This window comes from Nerophis lumbriciformis, linkage group LG18 (assembly GCF_033978685.3).
Source record: "Nerophis lumbriciformis linkage group LG18, RoL_Nlum_v2.1, whole genome shotgun sequence".
Lineage (NCBI taxonomy): Eukaryota > Metazoa > Chordata > Actinopteri > Syngnathiformes > Syngnathidae > Nerophis > Nerophis lumbriciformis.
Genome location: NC_084565.2, coordinates 36,349,274 through 36,369,155, shown reverse-complemented (window position 1 = coordinate 36,369,155; position 19,882 = coordinate 36,349,274). Strand labels below are relative to the sequence as shown.

The window sequence follows — 19,882 nt, the reverse complement described above, 5'->3', positions numbered from 1 at the left end:
ACCGACATACTCTGACACCGCCCGATTGTAGCTGAGATAGGCTCCAGCGCCCCCCGCGACCTCAAAGGGAATAAGCGGTAGAAAATGGATGGATGGATATATTATATCCATGTAAAATTTTTGTGTTGCTAACCTCGAGGAAAACGTTGTTGTCTTGGCAACAGGAGTGACACTCCTGTCATTTCAGGCTGAAATATTGACTCTGTAATGCACTCAGTATTCGTAATGATGTTGAAAAAGACGGTTATTTGAAACAATTTATCAACATTCGGTTAGTTGGGAAGGGATTTTTATCGGCCTAAAAATGTTTGGGTTTAGCTTTTTATACTTGTTTGAATGTGGTTTTGTGTAGGAAAGTCTCACAGAATAACCTGAAAGTCGGGAAAATTGCCGACATCGCGGTAAGTGAGTGCAGGTGTTTGATTCAGACCAGAGCAAACGATTATTTTCACATCGGTTGTTCATGGTTCATCTCTGTGGTTCCCGTCACATGTCGGCCGTTTCTTTACTTTGACCCTATCTGCTTCTCGCATACTTGAGGCCCGACGTGACCTCCTGACCCGCCTGCCGGTTCATCCATCACACGCTAATACGTGCTCTGTTATGTCGGCGCTTTGCGAGGTGAGCATAAATCACGGCTTGAAAGCAGGCGGCCCTCCTCCCCTCCCTCGGAGATGCCCAGATAAGAGCAGACAACGTCCCCCTTTCAAGGAGGACACGGCGGCAAAGGGAGGCGGAGCGGCGCTCTCAGCGACCTCGCCGAGCGGCAGACGCGTCTCCTTGAGCGTGTTATCATCCGTCTTTATGGGTCGCCAAACAGGAAGTGGGCCGCAATTACACGTCCGTCTTTTCTTTTTTTACGGCTAAAGGGACAAGTCGTAACGGGAAGACACGCTAGCTCGCGCACACGCACACACGTGCCCTCGGCGATGAGACGTTTGCAACGGACGTAAAAACAGCAGACAGCCCAGAGGACACTTTGACGCTTGGCAGCCGTCCATTTTCCATTAAACCTCCTTTCTCCTCCGTTTCACCCTGCGAGCGTCCACTTCTTTTCTTCAATTCAGTTTCAATCAGGGTTGCTGCTAAAAAAATATTGCCGTTGAAAAAAATTGCAACGCCACATTCTAAAAACAATGTTACTTAAAAAAATGTTTTTAAAGTTTAATAAAGGTGTAATACAATGAGAAAAGGTTGAAATAGTGATGCTAGTAACACAAAACTGACATGCTGGTTCTTTTGTTGTTTTTATCATATTTTTTATTTTATTGTATTTCTTTATTTTATTATTATTATTTGTGTGTATCTATATATGTATATATATATATATATATATATATATGATTTAAAAAAACAATGTATATATTGTGTACATATACTGTATATGTATTGTGTATATATATATATATATATATATATATATATATATATATATATATATATATATATATATATATATATAGTACACATATGTGTATATATATATATGTCATGTCTGTTGATCATGTTTTTGTTTGGCCATGTGCTGTTTGTTTTTTGGACTCTTTTTAGTTCCTGGTTGCACTTCCTTGTTTGTTTGTTACCTTGACAACCATTAGTGTCACCTGTTTCACGTCTTGGACTCACGCACCTGTTTTCAATCACCACATGACTATTTAAGCCTGTCATTTTCTGTTGGTCGGCCTGGCGACATCACATTCCTGCTCTGCACTCTTGACACGCTGCTTACTCTGTCCAGGTCATAGTTCACGCTGCTCTTTTCTTGCCACGTAAGTTTTTTGTTTATTCAAGCCACTGTTTTGTACCTCCGCTGTGAGCGCCTTTTGTTTGTTCCTTTTTCTCCATAGTTCTGCCTTTGTGCTAGTTTTGTTTAATTAGCCAAGTTTGTTCCCCGCCTTGTGCGCGCCTTTTGTTTATACTTTTTATAGTCTATTATTAAATCATGTATTTACCTTCACGCCATGTCCGGTCCAAATCCTTTGCACCATGGGAAAACAAACCACGCCAAAGTCCCAGTCTTGACAATATATAAGTAGAAACATACATATGTCTGCATGTGTACATATGTGTATATATATATATATATATATATATATATATATATATATATATATATATATATATATATATATATTACAGACCAAAAGTTTGGACATGCTTTCTCATTCATTGCGCTTTCTTTATTTTCATGACTGTATACGTTGTAGATTGTCACTGAAGGCATCAAAACTATGAATGAACACATGTGGAGTTATGTACTTAACAAAAAAAAAGTGACATAACTGAAAACATGTTTTATATTCTATTTTTTTCAAAATAGCCACCCTTTGCTCTGATTGCTGTTTTGCACACTCTTCAAGAGGTAGTCACCTGTAAGGGTTTTCACTTCACAGGTGTCATAGTTTTGATGCCTTCAGTGACAATCTACAATGTAAATAGTCATGAAAATAAAGAAAACGCATTGAATGAGGAGAAGGTATGTCCAAACTTTTGGCCTATACTATATACAGGTAAAAGCCCGTAAATTAGAATATTTTGAAAAACTTGATTTATTTCAGTAATTGCATTCAAAAGGTGTAACTTGTACATTATATTTATTCATTGCACACAGACTGATGCATTCAAATGTTTATTTCATTTAATTTTGATGATTTGAAGTGGCAACAAATGAAAATCCAAAATTCCGTGTGTCACAAAATTAGAATATTGTGTAAGGCTAATACAAAAAAGGGATTTTTAGAAATGTTGGCCAACTGAAAAGTATGAAAATGAAAAATATGAGCATGTACAATACTCAATACTTGGTTGGACCTCCTTTTGCCTCAATTACTGCGTTAATGCGGCGTGGCATGGAGTCGATGAGTTTCTGGCACTGCTCAGGTGTTATGAGAGCCCAGGTTGCTCTGATAGTGGCCTTCAACTCTTCTGCGTTTTTGGGTCTGGCATTCTGCATCTTCCTTTTCACAATACCCCACAGATTTTCTATGGGGCTAAGGTCAGGGGAGTTGGCGGGCCAATTTAGAACAGAAATACCATGGTCCGTAAACCAGGCACGGGTAGATTTTGCGCTGTGTGCAGGCGCCAAGTCCTGTTGGAACTTGAAATCTCCATCTCCATAGAGCAGGCCAGCAGCAGGAAGCATGAAGTGCTCTAAAACTTGCTGGTAGACTGCTGCGTTGACCCTGGATCTCAGGAAACAGAGTGGATGCTGTACTTGCAACAAATTTTATTGTACGTTTTAAGTGCAATGACAAAGAAATTTCCATTCCATTTTCACAAAAATCTAAGTTAGGATCCTTGTTGAGCTTTCTTTGCATTTGATATTGGACTTTTTGTAAAAATCTGGATTTTTTTTTTTTTTTTGTAAAAAGGCAAACACCAAAAAGATGTCTTGTGTTACTTTAAATTCATGCTTCTCTTTGGCCACACGTAAATGCAAAGTGGAACCCTTAGATGTCGACATAAAATGTGATTTCCAAAGGGGTAAATTCTGTAAAAAAAATAGTACCTTGCAGCAATGTACTGAGACATTCTGGATGAAAACCAACACAGCGAAAATAAGAGCACTACACAGGAACTAAAACAAAATAGCAGAAACGGGTGATAAGAGCAGTCACATTTTAACAGCTACAAAATGATTGAGTAGACTGTTGCAGAGCAGTATTTTAAAATGTGTAGTGAAGCCTGCTTTTTTTTTCTCTTCCAAAGCTTCACAGCAGCTCGAGGGGATATCATGTCCATCTTTCAATGGAGTTTTCAAGGAGCTTTTTCAAAAGCATGTTTAGTACTCATAAACATACAATATCCTTAAACAGGCACGTCTGGATTAAAGGGGATTTTCCAACCCGCCTAACTTTTGACTGCACGCGGTCCTGAAAGCGACTGCGTTCTAATCCAGTCTCGGCCAAACTTGATTTTGGTTTTGCTCTTTTTGTCAAAGACACCTCTGGGAAAGCTGTGGCATTTCGCATTCCAGTCGGATAAATCCGTAGCGAGGCAGGCAGCCAGAGACCGCGCTTTCGGATCTCTTCACTTTGTCCCGCCGCTCACCAGCCAATCACCGCTGACCCCGACGCGTCCTCGTCCAACACAACAAGAGAGCTATAAATAAACCGTGACTCAGACGTTGTAGTGACATTTTCTTTCCTTCTACTTTTCAACTGGGATGACTTGCCAGAAAATATTTCACTTGGAACCTAAACTAAGACCTTAGATTACGGGGTCGGCAACTCTTTAGCGCCGCCCTAGTGGCTCCCTAGAGTTTTGATTGATTGATTGAAACTTTTATTAGTAGATTGCGCAGTACAGTACATATTCTGTACAATTGACCACTAAAGGGTAACACCCGAATACGTTTTTCAACTTGTTTAAGTCGGGGTCAACGTTAATCAATTCATGGAGCTTTTGAAAAAATGTGTGAAAATGGAAAAGATGGTGGGAAAAATATAATTTGTGTTTTAATATTGTTTCTGCAAGAGAGCAAACATGACACACACATTCCTAATTGTTAGAAATCCCACTGTTTATATTAATTATGCTTCACTGATGAGAGGATTTGGCGAGTCCTGGTTTGTCCTACTAATTTCGGCAGTCCTTGAACGCACCGCAGTTTGTGTACAACAGTGGTTCTCAAACTATTTTTGTCATCCCCCACTTTGGACAAGGGGAAGTTTTCAAGCCCCACCTGCCCCCATCGCCCCAACAGAGCGCTAATGCCAAGCTTTAACATTTTCAAATTTATTGAACATCAAATTGTATACATTCGAACTCAATAACATAAAATAACATTAAGTTCAATAATAAATAAAATAACTGTGCAAGTGTTATAACTTGCATCACGTTCAATAATAAATCAAAAAAAGTGTTATAACTTGCATCAAGTTCAATAATAAATCAAAAAAGTGTTATAACTTGCATCACGTTCAATAATAAATCAAAAAAAGTGTTATAACTTGCATCAAGTTCAATAATAAATCAAATAAAAGTGTTATAACTTGCATCAAGTTCAATAATAAATCAAAAAAAGTGTTATAACTTGCATCAAGTTCAATAATAAATCAAAAAAGTGTTATAACTTGCATCAAGTTCAATAATAAATCAAATAACTTGCATCAAGTTCAATAATAAATAAAACAAGTGTTATAACTTGCATCAAGTTCAATAAAAAAAAGTGTTATAATTTGCATCAAGTTCAATAATAAATCAAATAAAAGTGTTAACTTGCATCAAGTTCAATAATAAATCAAATAACTTCCATCAAGTTCAATAATAAATCAAAAAAAGTGTTATAACTTGCATCAAGTTCAATAATAAATAAAACAAAAGTGTTATAACTTGCATCAAGTTCAATAATAAATCAAAAAAAGTGTTATAACTTGCATCAAGTTCAATAATAAATCAAATAACTTGCATCAAGTTCAATAATAAATACAATAAAAGTGCCACTTTGCAATCTTTGCAAAAAAAAAAGGAGGAGCTTTGCATTTGCAAGACAGGGCAAGTGACAGCACTTTCCCCCAGGAGAGCCACCTTGCTTCACTGTGAAACAGCACGGCTGTATGATCAGCTCCCATTTCCTCACACAGTGCAGAGAACAGTCGCACTTTCAGTGGTCGTGTTTTGATCAAATTTACCGCACTCACATCTGTTAAAACCTCATTGAGTTCGGGGCTGAGCTGCCTTGACGCGAGTGCTTCCCGGTGAATGACACAGTGTGTGCCCGTTAGATTTTTGTTTCTCTGCAGGCGCTGGCTCTGGCTCGACGACCTTTGAGGTGCGAGTCACAAATGTATATATTTGTGTAATTGTGGTCCACACATTAGCCTGCTACCCATCCGCGCGAAAGTTTGTTCCGCTTAGCCCCGCCCCCATTAGTTACTGTTGCTATGTCTGTCAAACTTTCGCTCGTACCGAGAAATATAAAGCCTACAGTAAAAATAAGTACCGGTAATTTCCATTTATTTATATAGCGGATTTCACAGACAGAATCACAAAGTGATTTACAGTGTGTATAGAAAATTAAAGCATAGTAAAAAAAAAAATCTAAGAATATAATAATTTAAAAAAAAAATTTAAAGTGAAACTTCCTCCCGTTCCTCGCGCCCCACCTGTCATGTCTCTATTCCCCACCAGTGGGGCGCGCCCCACACTTTGAGAAACGCTGGTGTACAACATGGACAACGTTCTCCGACGCTGTCACAGAGAAAAAGTGTTTTATGCCACTCATTCTTTGTCTCATTTTGTCCAACAAACGTTTCATGCTGTGCGTGAATGCACAAAAGTGAGCTTTGTTGATGTTATCGACTTGTGTGGCGTGCTAATCGGGCATATTTGGTCACTGCGTGACTGCAAGCTAATCGATGCTAACATGCTATTTAGGCTAGCTGTACGTACATATTGCTGGTGTATTTGAGCTCATTTAAATTCCTTTACTAATATCCTCGGTGTATTTAATTTATATTTGCATTTGTTGTACCCCTAAAATGACCAAACGTCGTCTCTTTGGTGCAATATTTATTCAAGAAACCCACGGTTCATATTACAGGCATTTTCTCGCGTCACAGCATGGGCTGCTGTGACGCGAGAAATTGGGCCGCCATCTTGAAGTGGTGATGAGGAGCCGGCGAGCAGCCTAAACTGACAGTTGACAGGTAAAAAACAAAGATGCCGGGCTGGTGTTCAGCGTTTTCCTGCTCAAATGAGCGGACTGTTGAAAATAGTCTTTTCACAAGTAAGATTTAACATTAACGTATTATTGGTTGTATTTTGTGAAAATAATATTACCACAGAGTTGAGAAGGAGCAAAGATCTTCAATAGTACTGAAATTAAAACTGTTACGACTTGGCGAGAATGAGGACTCAGGTGCAGAAGGGGAACAATTGACACAGGCTTTATTTAAACAGTTTTCTTTGAAATCTCTTTGAACAGAGTGATTAAAACAAAGCGGCTACAGAACCTAGCTTTGATACATTAGAGAAACAAAAGACATATAGGCATAAGGCCATAAACAGAAAGTCACTCCATAGGGAGGAAAAAGGCAACAGCAAAATTACACACTTATCTAATAACAAAAAAAATCTATGATTAGCTACAAAAAGGTAAAAAAAATCATGCAGAGGAGACTAGAAACTATAAACAGAAAGTACGCTACAAAGAGCTGATATAACTACAAACTAAAGCGCTCCAAGAGGAGGAAAAAAGGAAGGCAAGGCACTATGAAATAACACACAAAAAACTTTAGCAAACGAAAATCACTCTCTCAGAGGAAACAAAGAAATCAATAAATAAGGCGAGGCAATACTTAACAACTTGGTTTGATGCTGTGGACAAAGGCTGGAGGTACGTGACGAGACGATATACTCTGGCACAAGACAAGAGGAGGAAGAGACATTTATACACATGAGGGAGGGTGACACAGGTGGGCACAATCAGGCAATCAGGAGAGACATCAGACCAGTGAAACGGGAGGAAGGGCAAGTGACCTGAAATGAGAGGGAGAGTTAACCTTTCAAAATAAAACAGGAAATGACAAGACAACATGAAACCAGACGAAACCCAGACAAGACTTCACCCAGGTGTGACAGAACCCCCCCCCTCTAAGGCCGACTCCTGACGGCCCAGGAACCTCAGGGTGGAGTCTATAGAAGTCCCTGATGAGAGTGGGGTCGACAATGTGGCGGGACGGAACCCACTGTCTCTCTTCGGGTCCATATCCTTCCCAATCCACCAGGAATTGTCTGCCCCGGCCCCGGTTCCGTACTGCCAACAAGCGTTTAACCTTGTATACTGGTCCGCCTTCGATCATTTCGGGTGGTGGAGGGGACGTGGTGGCTGGGACCATGGTGCTTACTTTGGCTGGTTTGATCTGACTGACGTGGAAGGTGGGATGGACGCGGAGGGATCGGGGAAGACGAAGCCGCACTGCTGCAGGTCCGACGAGTTTATTGATTGGGAATGGGCCTACAAAACGTGGTGCCAGTTTCTTTGATAGAACCTTGAGGCGTAGGTCCTTGGCTGATAGCCAGACTTTCTGACCAGGCTGGTAGGCGGGCGCAGGCCGTCTCTTGCGGTCTGCCGCCCGCTTCATCCGATCTCCTTGTTTGTTCAATACCTGGCGGGCGGCTGCCCAAATACGGCGACAACGTTTGACCATGGCATGGGCGGAGGGGACCGACACTTCCAACTCATTCTCGGGAAAGAGAGGGGGCTGGTACCCTAAGGCACAATGAAAGGGAGAGAAGCCGGTGGCTGATGTAGGCAATGAATTGTGCGCATACTCTACCCAGACCAGGTGCTTGCTCCATGTGGAGGGGTTCTGGCAGACCAAGCACCGGAGGCCGGTTTCCAGCTGCTGGTTTAGTCGTTCGGTCTGGCCATTGGCTTCAGGATGATATCCAGATGTTAGGCTGGCCTTGGCTCCAATTAGTCGGCAGAACTCCCTCCAGAACCGTGATACAAATTGGGGCCCCCGGTCTGAAACAATGTCTTTGGGGAATCCATGAACTCTGAACACATTAGTCATCATAATCTCCGCCATCTCCTTGGCGGATGGTAATTTAGGCAAAGCGATGAATCTGACCATCTTGGAGAATCTGTCGACCACAGTGAGGACGGTGGTGTTACCTTGTGAGACCGGGAGCCCTGTAACGAAGTCCATCGCGATGTCTGACCATGGTCTGGAGGGGATGGGGAGCGGGTGGAGAAGTCCCATGCGAGACCTGGAAGATGTCTTGTTCCTGGCACAGACCGAACACGCCTCTACGTACTCCCGGACCTCCGTCTCCATGGCTGGCCACCAGAACCGCCGGGAGATCACAAACATTGTTCTTTTAACTCCCGGATGACATGAAAGCAGCGAGGTGTGGGCCCAATGAATCACCCGGGGACGCAGCTCAATGGGGACAAACAATCGATTATCAGGACATCCCCTAGGTGGCGGGGCCACACCGTTAGCTTGCTTTACCTCAGTTTCTATTGGCCAAGTTACCGCTCCTACCACACAGTTCAGTGGAAGGATGGTCTCAGGTTGCTTGGCCTCAAGCTCGGGGTCGAATAGTCGTGACAGGGCGTCTGGCTTGACGTTGCGGGACCCCGGCCTGTAGGAGAGCGAAAAGGAAAAGCGATTAAAGAAAAGTGCCCACCTGGCCTGGCGAGAGTTAAGTCTCTTAGCCTTCTTGATGTATTCCAGATTCTTGTGATCAGTCCAGACGATGAATGGGTGTTCGGCCCCCTCAAGCCAATGCCTCCATTCCTCCAAGGCGAGCTTCACCGCCAGCAACTCACGATTGCCAACATCATAGTTTCTTTCAGCTTTGGACAGCCGCCGCGACAGAAAGGCACAGGGATGCATCTTGCTATCCTGTTGGGAACGTTGAGACAGGACCGCTCCTACTCCTTCATTAGAAGCGTCCACTTCCACGACGAACTGGCGCTGCGGGTCCGGAATGGTGAGGATGGGCGCTGAGGTGAAACGGTGTTTGAGTGTCTGGAAGGCCCTCTCTGCCTCTGGAGACTAGTGGAACCGCACCTGGGGAGAGGTAAGAGCATGGAGAGGAGCAGCTATTGCGCTGAAGCTTCTGACAAACCGCCTGTAAAAGTTAGCAAAACCCAAGAATTGCTGAACCTTCTTGCGGTTGTCAGGTGTAGGCCAATCGGCCACAGCGCTAACTTTAGCCGGATCCATCTGCACTCTTCCAGGAGCTACAATGAAGCCCAGGAAGGAGACAGTGTCGGCATGAAAAACACTCTTTTCAGCTTTAACATACAAGTCATTGTCCAAGAGTCTCTTTAAAACCTGAGTTACGTGGACTTGGGGAGTATCACTGTCAGGAGAATAAATCAATATATCGTCAAGGTAGACGTACACAAAATGGTCCAGGAAGTCTCTTAGAACATCATTGATCATTGCTTGGAACACGGCGGGAGCATTGGTGAGTCCGAAGGGCATGACCCTGTATTCATAGTGGCCGCTGGGTGTGTTGAATCCAGTCTTCCACTCGTCTCCCTCTCTAATTCGGACCAGATGGTAAGCGTTGCGTAGATCCAGTTTGGTGAATATTTTGGCCTGTTGGAGTTGGTCGAAGACAGAAGACATGAGGGGGAGAGGGTAACGGTTCTTGATGGTAATGTCATTGAGTGGGCTGTAATCAATGCAGGGTCTTAATGACCCGTCTTTCTTTTTCACAAAGAAGAACCCTGCTCCTGCTGGCGATGACGACGGGCGGATCAAGCCAGCTTTCAGTGATGCAGAGATGTAATCAGTCATGGCTGCCTTTTCTGGACCAGAGACAGAGTACAGGCGACCCTTGGGAATAGTGGCCCCGGGCAGTAAATCAATGGCACAGTCGTAGGAACGGTGGGGTGGAAGTGACAGAGCCTTAGTCTTGCTGAAGACTTGTCGTAGGTGGTGATAACAGGAGGGAACAGAATTCAGGTCCGGAAATTCTGAGTCTGTGGCAGGATTGGCAGAAAAAAAGATTAATTTCCTTGACATTTTTCTTTTGGACAGTAGAAAAACTACATTTCTGGGTACATTCCCTTCCCCATACACTGATCTTCCCCGTTCTCCAGTCAACACGAGGGTTATGCTGGTACAGCCACGGATACCCCAAGATTAGCGAATGAGAGGGTGAAATAATCAGGTATGGACAAATTTGTTCCTGATGACCGTCTATGTTCATTTGGAAAGGTTCACTGATGTGTGTGATGGTGAAAAGCTCCTTACCATTTAGAGACCTGGCCCTAATGGGTTTAGCTAGTGGTTCTGACTTGAGTCCTAGTCTCCTAGCTAAACCCCAGTCCATCAGACTCTCATCTGCCCCAGAGTCTATTAGCGCCTCTAGAATTGTGGTCGTGTGATGGGTTATCGTGATCTTGGTAAGAATACGGGGCATCTGAGGAACAGCCGGAACGTGACTCACCGCCTGGGATCCCTTGGTTGGACACGAAACGACAAGATGGCCGCCCTCTCCACAGTAAAAACATCTTCCCTCCATCAGCCGCTTGAGTCGTTCTTCTGGGGTCAGTCGGGCTCTTCCCAGCTGCATGGGTTCCTCCTCCCGATTTGTATGTAGGTGAGGAAGTAGCTCCGGAGGTGGACGCCGAGTTGTTGACCAGCTAGGTGCAAAAGGACGGGTAGTTCTCACTGCAGCTTCCGATCCTCCACCTCGCTGTCGTTTGAGCTGGGCTAGTCGGTTGTCCGTCCTGATAGCGAGCGCGATGAGGGCATCTAGGTTATCGGGCAGGTCCAGGGGAATGAAGAGGTCCTGTATGGAAGCTCCAAGCCCCTTAAGGAAAACATCATAGAGCGCCATGTCGTCCCACCCACTTTCAGCTGCCAGCGTGCGGAAGAGGATGGCGTAGTCGCACACGGAACCGCTGCCCTGCTTTAAGCTGCTTAGCTCTTGTGCCTTTTCTCTGCTGGAGGACACCGGGTCAAAAGTTCTTGTTAGAGCAGCTTGAAAGTCTGTAAATGAGTGGCAGAGTGACGAGTTCCGCCCCCATTCGGCAGAAGCCCACGCCTTGGCTCTATCCGTAAGATGGGAAATCATGAAAGCAATCTTAGAGCGGTCAGTGGGAAATGCATGGGGCATCAGTTCATAGTGAATAGCACAGTCAATCAAAAAGGTTTTGCACAAACCGGGGACGCCAGCGTATGGCGCCGGAGGAGCCAGCTTGCATCCAGCTCCGGTAGGGGGTGACGACAGAGTGGGAGCGGCGGTTGGCGTGGGGGGCGGAGACGCCGGTTCTGGTCGAGTAAACTGCCCGAGTAGTCCTTGCAGCTGGGAGGAAAGGTGACCCATGTTCGCTGCCATCGCCGTCTGAAAATCCTCCTGTTGGGCGAGCCGTGATTCCTGGGCGCGCAGGATTTCCGTCAGTTGTTTAGCCTCTGCTGAGTCCATACTGGCCAGAGTATAATGTTACGACTTGGCGAGAATGAGGACTCAGGTGCAGAAGGGGAACAATTGACACAGGCTTTATTTAAACAGTTTTCTTTGAAATCTCTTTGAACAGAGTGATTAAAACAAAGCGGCTACAGAACCTAGCTTTGATACATTAGAGAAACAAAAGACATATAGGCATAAGGCCATAAACAGAAAGTCACTCCATAGGGAGGAAAAAGGCAACAGCAAAATTACACACGTATCTAATAACAAAAAAAATCTATGATTAGCTACAAAAAGGTAAAAAAATCATGCAGAGGAGACTAGAAACTATAAACAGAAAGTACGCTACAAAGAGCTGATATAACTACAAACTAAAGCGCTCCAAGAGGAGGAAAAAAGGAAGGCAAGGCACTATGAAATAACACACAAAAAACTTGATCAAAAAACTTTAGCAAACGAAAATCACTCTTTCTCAGAGGAAACAAAGAAATCAATAAATAAGGCGAGGCAATACTTAACAACTTGGTTTGATGCTGTGGACAAAGGCTGGAGGTACGTGACGAGACGATATACTCTGGCACAAGACAAGAGGAGGAAGAGACATTTATACACATGAGGGAGGGTGACACAGGTGGGCACAATCAGGCAATCAGGAGAGACATCAGACCAGTGAAACGGGAGGAAGGGCAAGTGACCTGAAATGAGAGGGAGAGTTAACCTTTCAAAATAAAACAGGAAATGACAAGACAACATGAAACCAGACGAAACCCAGACAAGACTTCACCCAGGTGTGACAAAAACAACAAAATTCACCAGCCGCCACTGATTATGATGCATTCTCATTTTAGGCAAAGTATAAGACAATACTTTCTTAACAGTATAATTGTAACCAGGAGTAAGTCTTCAAGTAACAATATTCAAATACTAACATTGTTGGGTGTCATGACTTGGTCCTGGATGTTTGCTTTTCCGGGATGCAACGGAAAGTTGGCTCAGGCGAGACGGGAATGAAGGTACATTTTTATTTAACACTATAACTACAAAACAAGGAAGTAAACAAAAGGCGCGCACAATGACGGAGAACAAACTATGAAAAACAAAAAGACTATAAACATGGAACAAAAACTTACTTTGGCATGGGACATGAAGCAGGATCTAAGAGGATGAAGAGTGTGTAGAGCATAATTGTGGGGATGTCACCAGAAAGACAAACTGAAAAACAATGAACTTAAATACTACAGACATGATTAACGAAAACAGGTGCGTGACTCAAAACGTGAAACAGGTGCGTGACGTGACAGGTGAAAACTAATGGGTTGCTATGGTGACAAGAGTGCACAATGAATCCAAACGTGGAACAGGTGAAACTAATGGGTAATCATGGAAACAAGACAAGGGAGTGAAAAGCCAGAAACTAAAGAGTCCTATAACTAAACAAAACATGACTTAAAACAAAACATGATTACATAGACATGACAGTTGGGTAAGACATAATTTGGTTTTATTCTGAATCCAGTGAAACAGATTGGTGGTTTTAGCTGATATAAAGACTTTCAGGTGTTTATATATGTTTATGTTTAAGTATTTGGCAGACTCTTTTATCCAAAGCGACATACATAAAAAATACATATAAATCAATCACTGTAAACATGATCATTTAAGGGAAGAATGTAATACAAAATATCAATACAAAGTGTCAAGACAGAATAAACTCTCTGCTGCTGCAGCAACAGAGATTCAGTCTATAGGTCCCTCAGATATATACTGTAGATATCTAATGTATTCATATATTGTTTATGTAGAATACACGCATGTATATATAACCTAATCATATTGTTTCTTCAACTTTAAAATAGCTGACTGTTTTTTTCACCCCTTCTCTGGGATTATATTCCCAGTTTTGATCTCGGACGTCTGGTCACTTATAGAATATAAGAATATTCTATTACTGTTCAGCAAACTATAACCAAGCTATACCGGACGGTATAGCTTGGTTGGTAAAGTGGCCGTGCCAGCAACTTGAGGGTTCCAGGTTTGATCCCCGCTTCCGCCATCTTAGTCACTGCCGTTGTGTCCTTGGGCAAGACACTTTACCCACCTGCTCCCAGTGCCACCCACACTGGTTTAAATGTAACTTAGATATTGGGTTTCACCAGTGTTGGGTTAGTTACTGAAAAACAGTAACTAGTTACAGTTACTAGTTACTTTATTTCAAAAGTAACTCAGTTACTAACTCAGTTACTTACACCAAAAAGTAATGCGTTACTGTGAAAAGTAACTATTTAGTTACTTCTTCTACTTTTTTTTTTAAAGCTCCCATTAATGCCCTTTTAGCCTTCATTTTAGTACTGTTATTGCACTGGAGAATAATACAATCTGTTGATCAACTTGACATACATTTGCATCACTGAACTCTGCTAAGCAATGTGCTCTACATACAACACACAAAGACAAAGATTTGTTTCAAAGGGCCAATTTATTTCAGGCCAGAACAAATTGACAAAACTATTTTAAATAGCTGCAACATAACATACATAAGTAACAAACAGCATAATAACACTAACACTAACACTAACCACGTTAAACCCAGATTCCGAACTAATAAAGGTCTTAACTCATTCTCTTTCTATGCCACTTCAATATGGAATGCACTCCCAACAGGTGTAAAAGAAAGGGCATCTCTATCCTCCTTCAAAACCGCACTAAAAGAACATCTCCAGGCAACTACAACCCTAAACTAACACCCTCCCTTCCACATAATACCTCTTCGGATTGTAAATAATCAAATGTAGACACTTTTTCTTATACTTTCTGATCTCTCTCTCTCTGTGTCCACTACTTGCTGTACATATCCTACCAAGTCAGTCCTACACTGTTTCAATGTCCATTTCTCTGATGATGCAATTGATGACTGAAGTGTTGATACCAACCAAACCTAACCCCCCACTCCCCTCCATATCCCACACCCCGGATTGTAAATAATGTAAATAATTCAATGTATATACCCTGATGATTATCTTGTGTGATGACTGTATTATGATGTTAGTATATATTTGATAGTTTATATCTGTATCTGGACCCCGACTTAAACAAGTTAAAAAACTTATTTGGGTGTTACCATTTAGTGGTCAATTGTACGGAATATGTACTGTACTGTGCAATCTACTAATAAAAGTTTCAATCAATCAATCAATCAATCAACAACATAGCTGTAAAGCTGGCTTCACCTAAGGAAGGCACACGTGACATACACAGAGCCTAACCAGGCAGATTTGAATTGATGTTTTGGGCAGTAGACGGGATCTTTGATCCAAGACACAACTTACATTTAACTAAAATGTTCTTTTCTTTGTGCTCGACAAAAGAAAAGAAGTGAGAATATCTCATACTTGCCAACCCTCCCGAATTTCACTGCCTCTCCCTGGGACAACCATTCTCAAAATTTCTGCCGATTTCCAGCCGGACTTAAGGCACGCCCCCTCCCGGTCTGTGCGGATCTGAGTGGGGACAGCCTGTCGTCACGTCCGCTTGGCCAACCAAAAAGTAACCACAGAACACTATACCGTATAGGCGTATAGTGTTCTGTGGTTACTTTTTTGTTGGCCAACGGTTGTATTGCGCACCCCCCGCGTTAGATTACTAGTTGCCGCCGAAACTAACGGCGTTACTGTAACGTAAGTACCGTATTTTCCGCACTATAAGGCGCACCTAAAAACCACAAATTTTCTCAAAAGCTAACAGTGCGCCTTATAACCCGGTGCGCTTTATTACGATTAATTTTCATAAAGTTTCGATCTCGCAACTTCGGTAAACAGCCGCCATCTTTTTTCCCGGTAGAACAGGAAGCGCTTCTTCTTCTACGCAAGCAACCGCCAAGGAAAGCACCCGCCCCCATAGAACAGGAAGCGCTTTAAGCAACCACCCGCCCCCGGAAGAAGAAGAAAAAACGCGCGGATATCACCGTACGTTTCATTTCCTGTTTACATCTGTAAAGACCACAAAATGGCTCCTGTGGTTCTAGCTTGCCATGCTAATGGCCAGAAACTTCCTCCCATGGTGATATTCAAAAGGAAGACCTTGCCAAAAGAGACCTTTCCAGCCGGCGTCATCATAAAAGCTAACTCGAAGGGATGGATGGATGAAGAAAAGATGAGCGAGTGGTTAAGGGAAGTTTACGCGAAGAGGCCGGGTGGCTTTTTTCACACAGCTCCGAAGGCGAACACACCTTCACTAAGACGGGCAGATAGCGCCGGTCGACATACGCCAACATCTGCCAGTGGATCGTAAATGCCTGGGCAGATATTTCGGTCACAACTGTGGTCCGAGCTTTCCGGAAGGCAGGATTCACAGAACTGCTGCACAACAACAGCGACACTGAATCCGATGACTTCGACGAGGCGGAGCCGGCCATTTTTGGATCCCACGCTTGCGCAACTTTTCAATTCGGACACCGAAGACGAAGAATTCGAAGGATTTACGAATGAAGAATAACTTCAGAAGGTGAGCGCTATGTTTATTTTGTGTGTTGTGACATTAACGTTCGAGCAACATTATGTTGCTATTTATTGCTCTACACCATTTTGAATTTTACTATGTTTGTGATTGCACATTTGCGTACATTTTGGGACAGAGTTGTTAGAACGCTGGTTTTCAATATATTATTAAAGTTTGACTGAACTATCTGACTGTTTTTTTGACATTCACTTTAGCGCAGCGTTTTTTTGACATTCACTTTAGCGCAGCGTAGGCGCGGCTTTTAGTCCGGGGCGGCTTATTGGTGGACAAAATTATGAAATATGTAATTCATAGAAGGTGCGGCTAATAATCCGGTGCGCCTTATAGTGCGGAAAATACGGTAAGTGCTAGAGTCCCAACACTGGGTTTCACTATGTAAAAGCGCTTTGAGTCACTAGAGAAAAGCGCTATATAAATATAATTCACATCACTTTACAAACTAAGAATAATAAAACACGGCAAAACATGTGTCCTTTATCATAGCTACACGTATGACAAAAAAAACGCGTGAAAATCAGTGGTATTCAGTGAGGTAAAGTGGATTAAATGCGCTGACAGTTCAATGCTCCTGCCAAATGAATTGCACTGAGTGGAGCGGATCACCACTCCAAGATGGCGGCCTCGCGTCTCGTCAGTGCCAGTAGGCAGTAGTGGTCGATGCTGCGTCTACTTCTAAGATGTCTATGACTGTCTCTGTTCCACTTCCTGTTTCCTTCTCGAGCATGCGCATTACACACATAAACTAAGCAATGACGCAGCTCCCCTTCCCAATACTCATCACCAAATCATACATGGAGATAAATATGAAAAATGAAAAACATTGCATAGTAAATTTAACAAAACCAGAATAAGTATTATTCTCTTTATGCATCATAATACAACTTTAGATTTTAAATCCAACTCTAGTTTCAGGGTGCTACACGTGTCTCATGAGACATTATCTGTATGTAATATTGGCTGCATGTCTGATAGTTGTTTGTGTGCCATGTTGTTCCAGACCACAGCAATAATAATAATAATAATACATTTTATTTGTAAAAAAGAACTTTACATTGAGTAAACAATCTCAAAGTGCTAGAGTGTATTAAAAAAAATAAAAATAAAAAGATAATAAAAAATAAAAACTAGAACAGCCTAATAGCTAGAACTAGTATGTACCGTATTTTTCGGAGTATAAGTCGCACCGCAGTATAAGTCGCACCTGCCAAAAATGCATAATAAAGAAGAAAAAAACCATATATAAATCGCACTGGAGCCCGGCCAAACTATGAAAAAAACTGCGACTTATAGTCCGAAAAATACGGTATATATCTAAAAAAAAAGAAAGAAAGAAAAGGCTTTTTTAAAAAGAAGGGTTTTTAAGCCTTTTTTAAAAGCATCCACAGTCCGCGATGCCCTCAGGTGGTCAGGGAGAGCGTTCCACAGACTGGGAGCGGCGGAGCAGAAAGCCCGGTCTCCCATTCTTCGTAGCTTTGTCCTCGTAGGTTGGAGGAGGTTAGCCTGTCCGGAGCGGAGGTGTCGTGTGGAGGAATTGGGGGTGAGTAGTTCTTTGAGGTGGAGGGGGGCATTTCCATGGAGGCACTGGTGGGTTAGTAGGGAGACTTTGTATTCAATCCTGAGTGGAACAGGAAGCCAGTGAAGGGATTTGAGAATTGGTGTGATATGGTCATATTTCAGCAAACGTTACCCAGCTTGCAAAGATTGTAATAAATCCATTAGAAGAAGACAGCCTCCTTTAATTTGGACACACACATCTATACCTTTGGCCATTCTAAGACAGTAATTTCCAGGAGTTATTTCACCCTCTGAGAAGCCTCCATTTTACTAATGTTTTCTAATGTAAAAATGTGTAGACTAAATATTAAATTTCAACATGTCTATCAACAAAGATTTGCTCAGCCTGCGAAACAGTCATTTTGATAGTTAATAGCTAATACAAACACTTACACCATGTGTTGCCTTCATTATAAGACTTATATAAGGCTTTTAATTTTTTGCAGCTCCAGATGGATTTTTTGAGCAAATGGACTCAAAGGTCAACCCTCAGGTGGACTACATGCACGCCACAAAAGGGCAGCTATCGCCACCCGCCACGCCTTCAAAGATCCGGGGAGGAGTCACATGACTTGTTGTCTTGCAGGTAAACACGCTCGATGCTACGTCGACATTTTTTGACCGATTCCGAAAAATGCAACACCAGCCCATTCATATCAGCTAGTGCGCAGGTGTCAAACTCAAGGCCCGGGGGCCAGATACAAGCCACCACTTCATTTTATTTGGCCCTCGAAAGCCTGCAAACGATATGTATCAATAAAGTACTGTAACTTTTCTTACTAAATGTATTCTTTCTTTCTATTTTGGGAGATGAAAAAAAATATATGTACTCCATGTAATCGCAAATTATAATAACTTAAATATTGTCTAATTATGCAAAAATATACTATCAAACATTCAAATTATTATTTGAATAGAAATAAATACTAATAATGATTTCAAAGCAAGTTATCCATCAAATTGTGCAATGTAAAAGTAGCAACAGATTTCATGGTAAAATTGTGAAGTTGACTGTGGTTTTTACAGAATTTTTCTCTAAATGAAAAAAAAAAAGACTTTTTTTACTGTAATAAACTGTGGTGCCGTTTCGGCATTTACAGTAATACACCGAAAAATCTACACTTGTTGATTTGCGGTAAAAACAAAAACAAACAAACTGGCAGTTCAGGTGCCAAAATGTAACTGTAAATTAGCAGTTTTTTTATTTACAGTAAAAAAAACAAATGTAAATTTTACAGTAAAATTGTGGCAACTGAGCTGCCTTTTTTTTTTTTTACCATAAAAACAACAGTACTGTTTTTTCATTTACAGTAATATGCACTACATTTTGAGGTTAAATTATTGCAATTTACCATTTATTTTTTTTACATTTTAGTAAAAAAAAAAAAAATCTATCAATAAAATGCATTAATGGTGTAATTATGGTGTAATTATAGTATTCACTATTAGAAGCGGCCCTCTGGGGCCAAACATAACTGCGATGTGGCCCTCAGTGAAAACAACTTTGACACCTCTGATCTGATGTCAATATTTTTAAAAATTCCCGGTTTTCCCGAAATTTCCACATTTCCAAGACATTCCCATTCAAATGAATGGACGTATTCATAATTATACAATGCTCAAAATTTGTTTAGCCGATTCCGACGACTCAACAATCCACCTACACTAGTTTTCCCTCGCTACTACACTGTTCACTTTACATGGCCTCGCTGTTACACAGATTATTCTTGTGTGTGTAATTGTTTTACAGTGTCGCACGCTTTTTTTGAATGCGCATTGTTTTCTGCGTCCTGATTCGCTAAAGGACTGTAGACCATTGTCAATCAATCTTCTTCATGCCATGTGTCCTGTACAGATCAGAATGCATACTGTGGTGGGGGATATAATCCTGAACACGTTTTTAATATGGATGAGACAGACTTATTTT

At 42.0% G+C, this 19,882-nt stretch overlaps 1 long non-coding RNA gene across 1 annotated transcript; it reads left to right on the top strand.

Moving 5' to 3' along the window:
* Positions 1-6,163: 6,163 nt before the first annotated feature.
* LOC133618139 (uncharacterized) lies at positions 6,164-18,726 on the top strand. Its single transcript, XR_012050972.1, has 3 exons — positions 6,164-6,280; positions 18,402-18,541; positions 18,627-18,726. It is a non-coding gene; the product is annotated as an uncharacterized lncRNA (long non-coding RNA).
* The last annotated feature ends 1,156 nt before the right edge of the window (positions 18,727-19,882 follow it).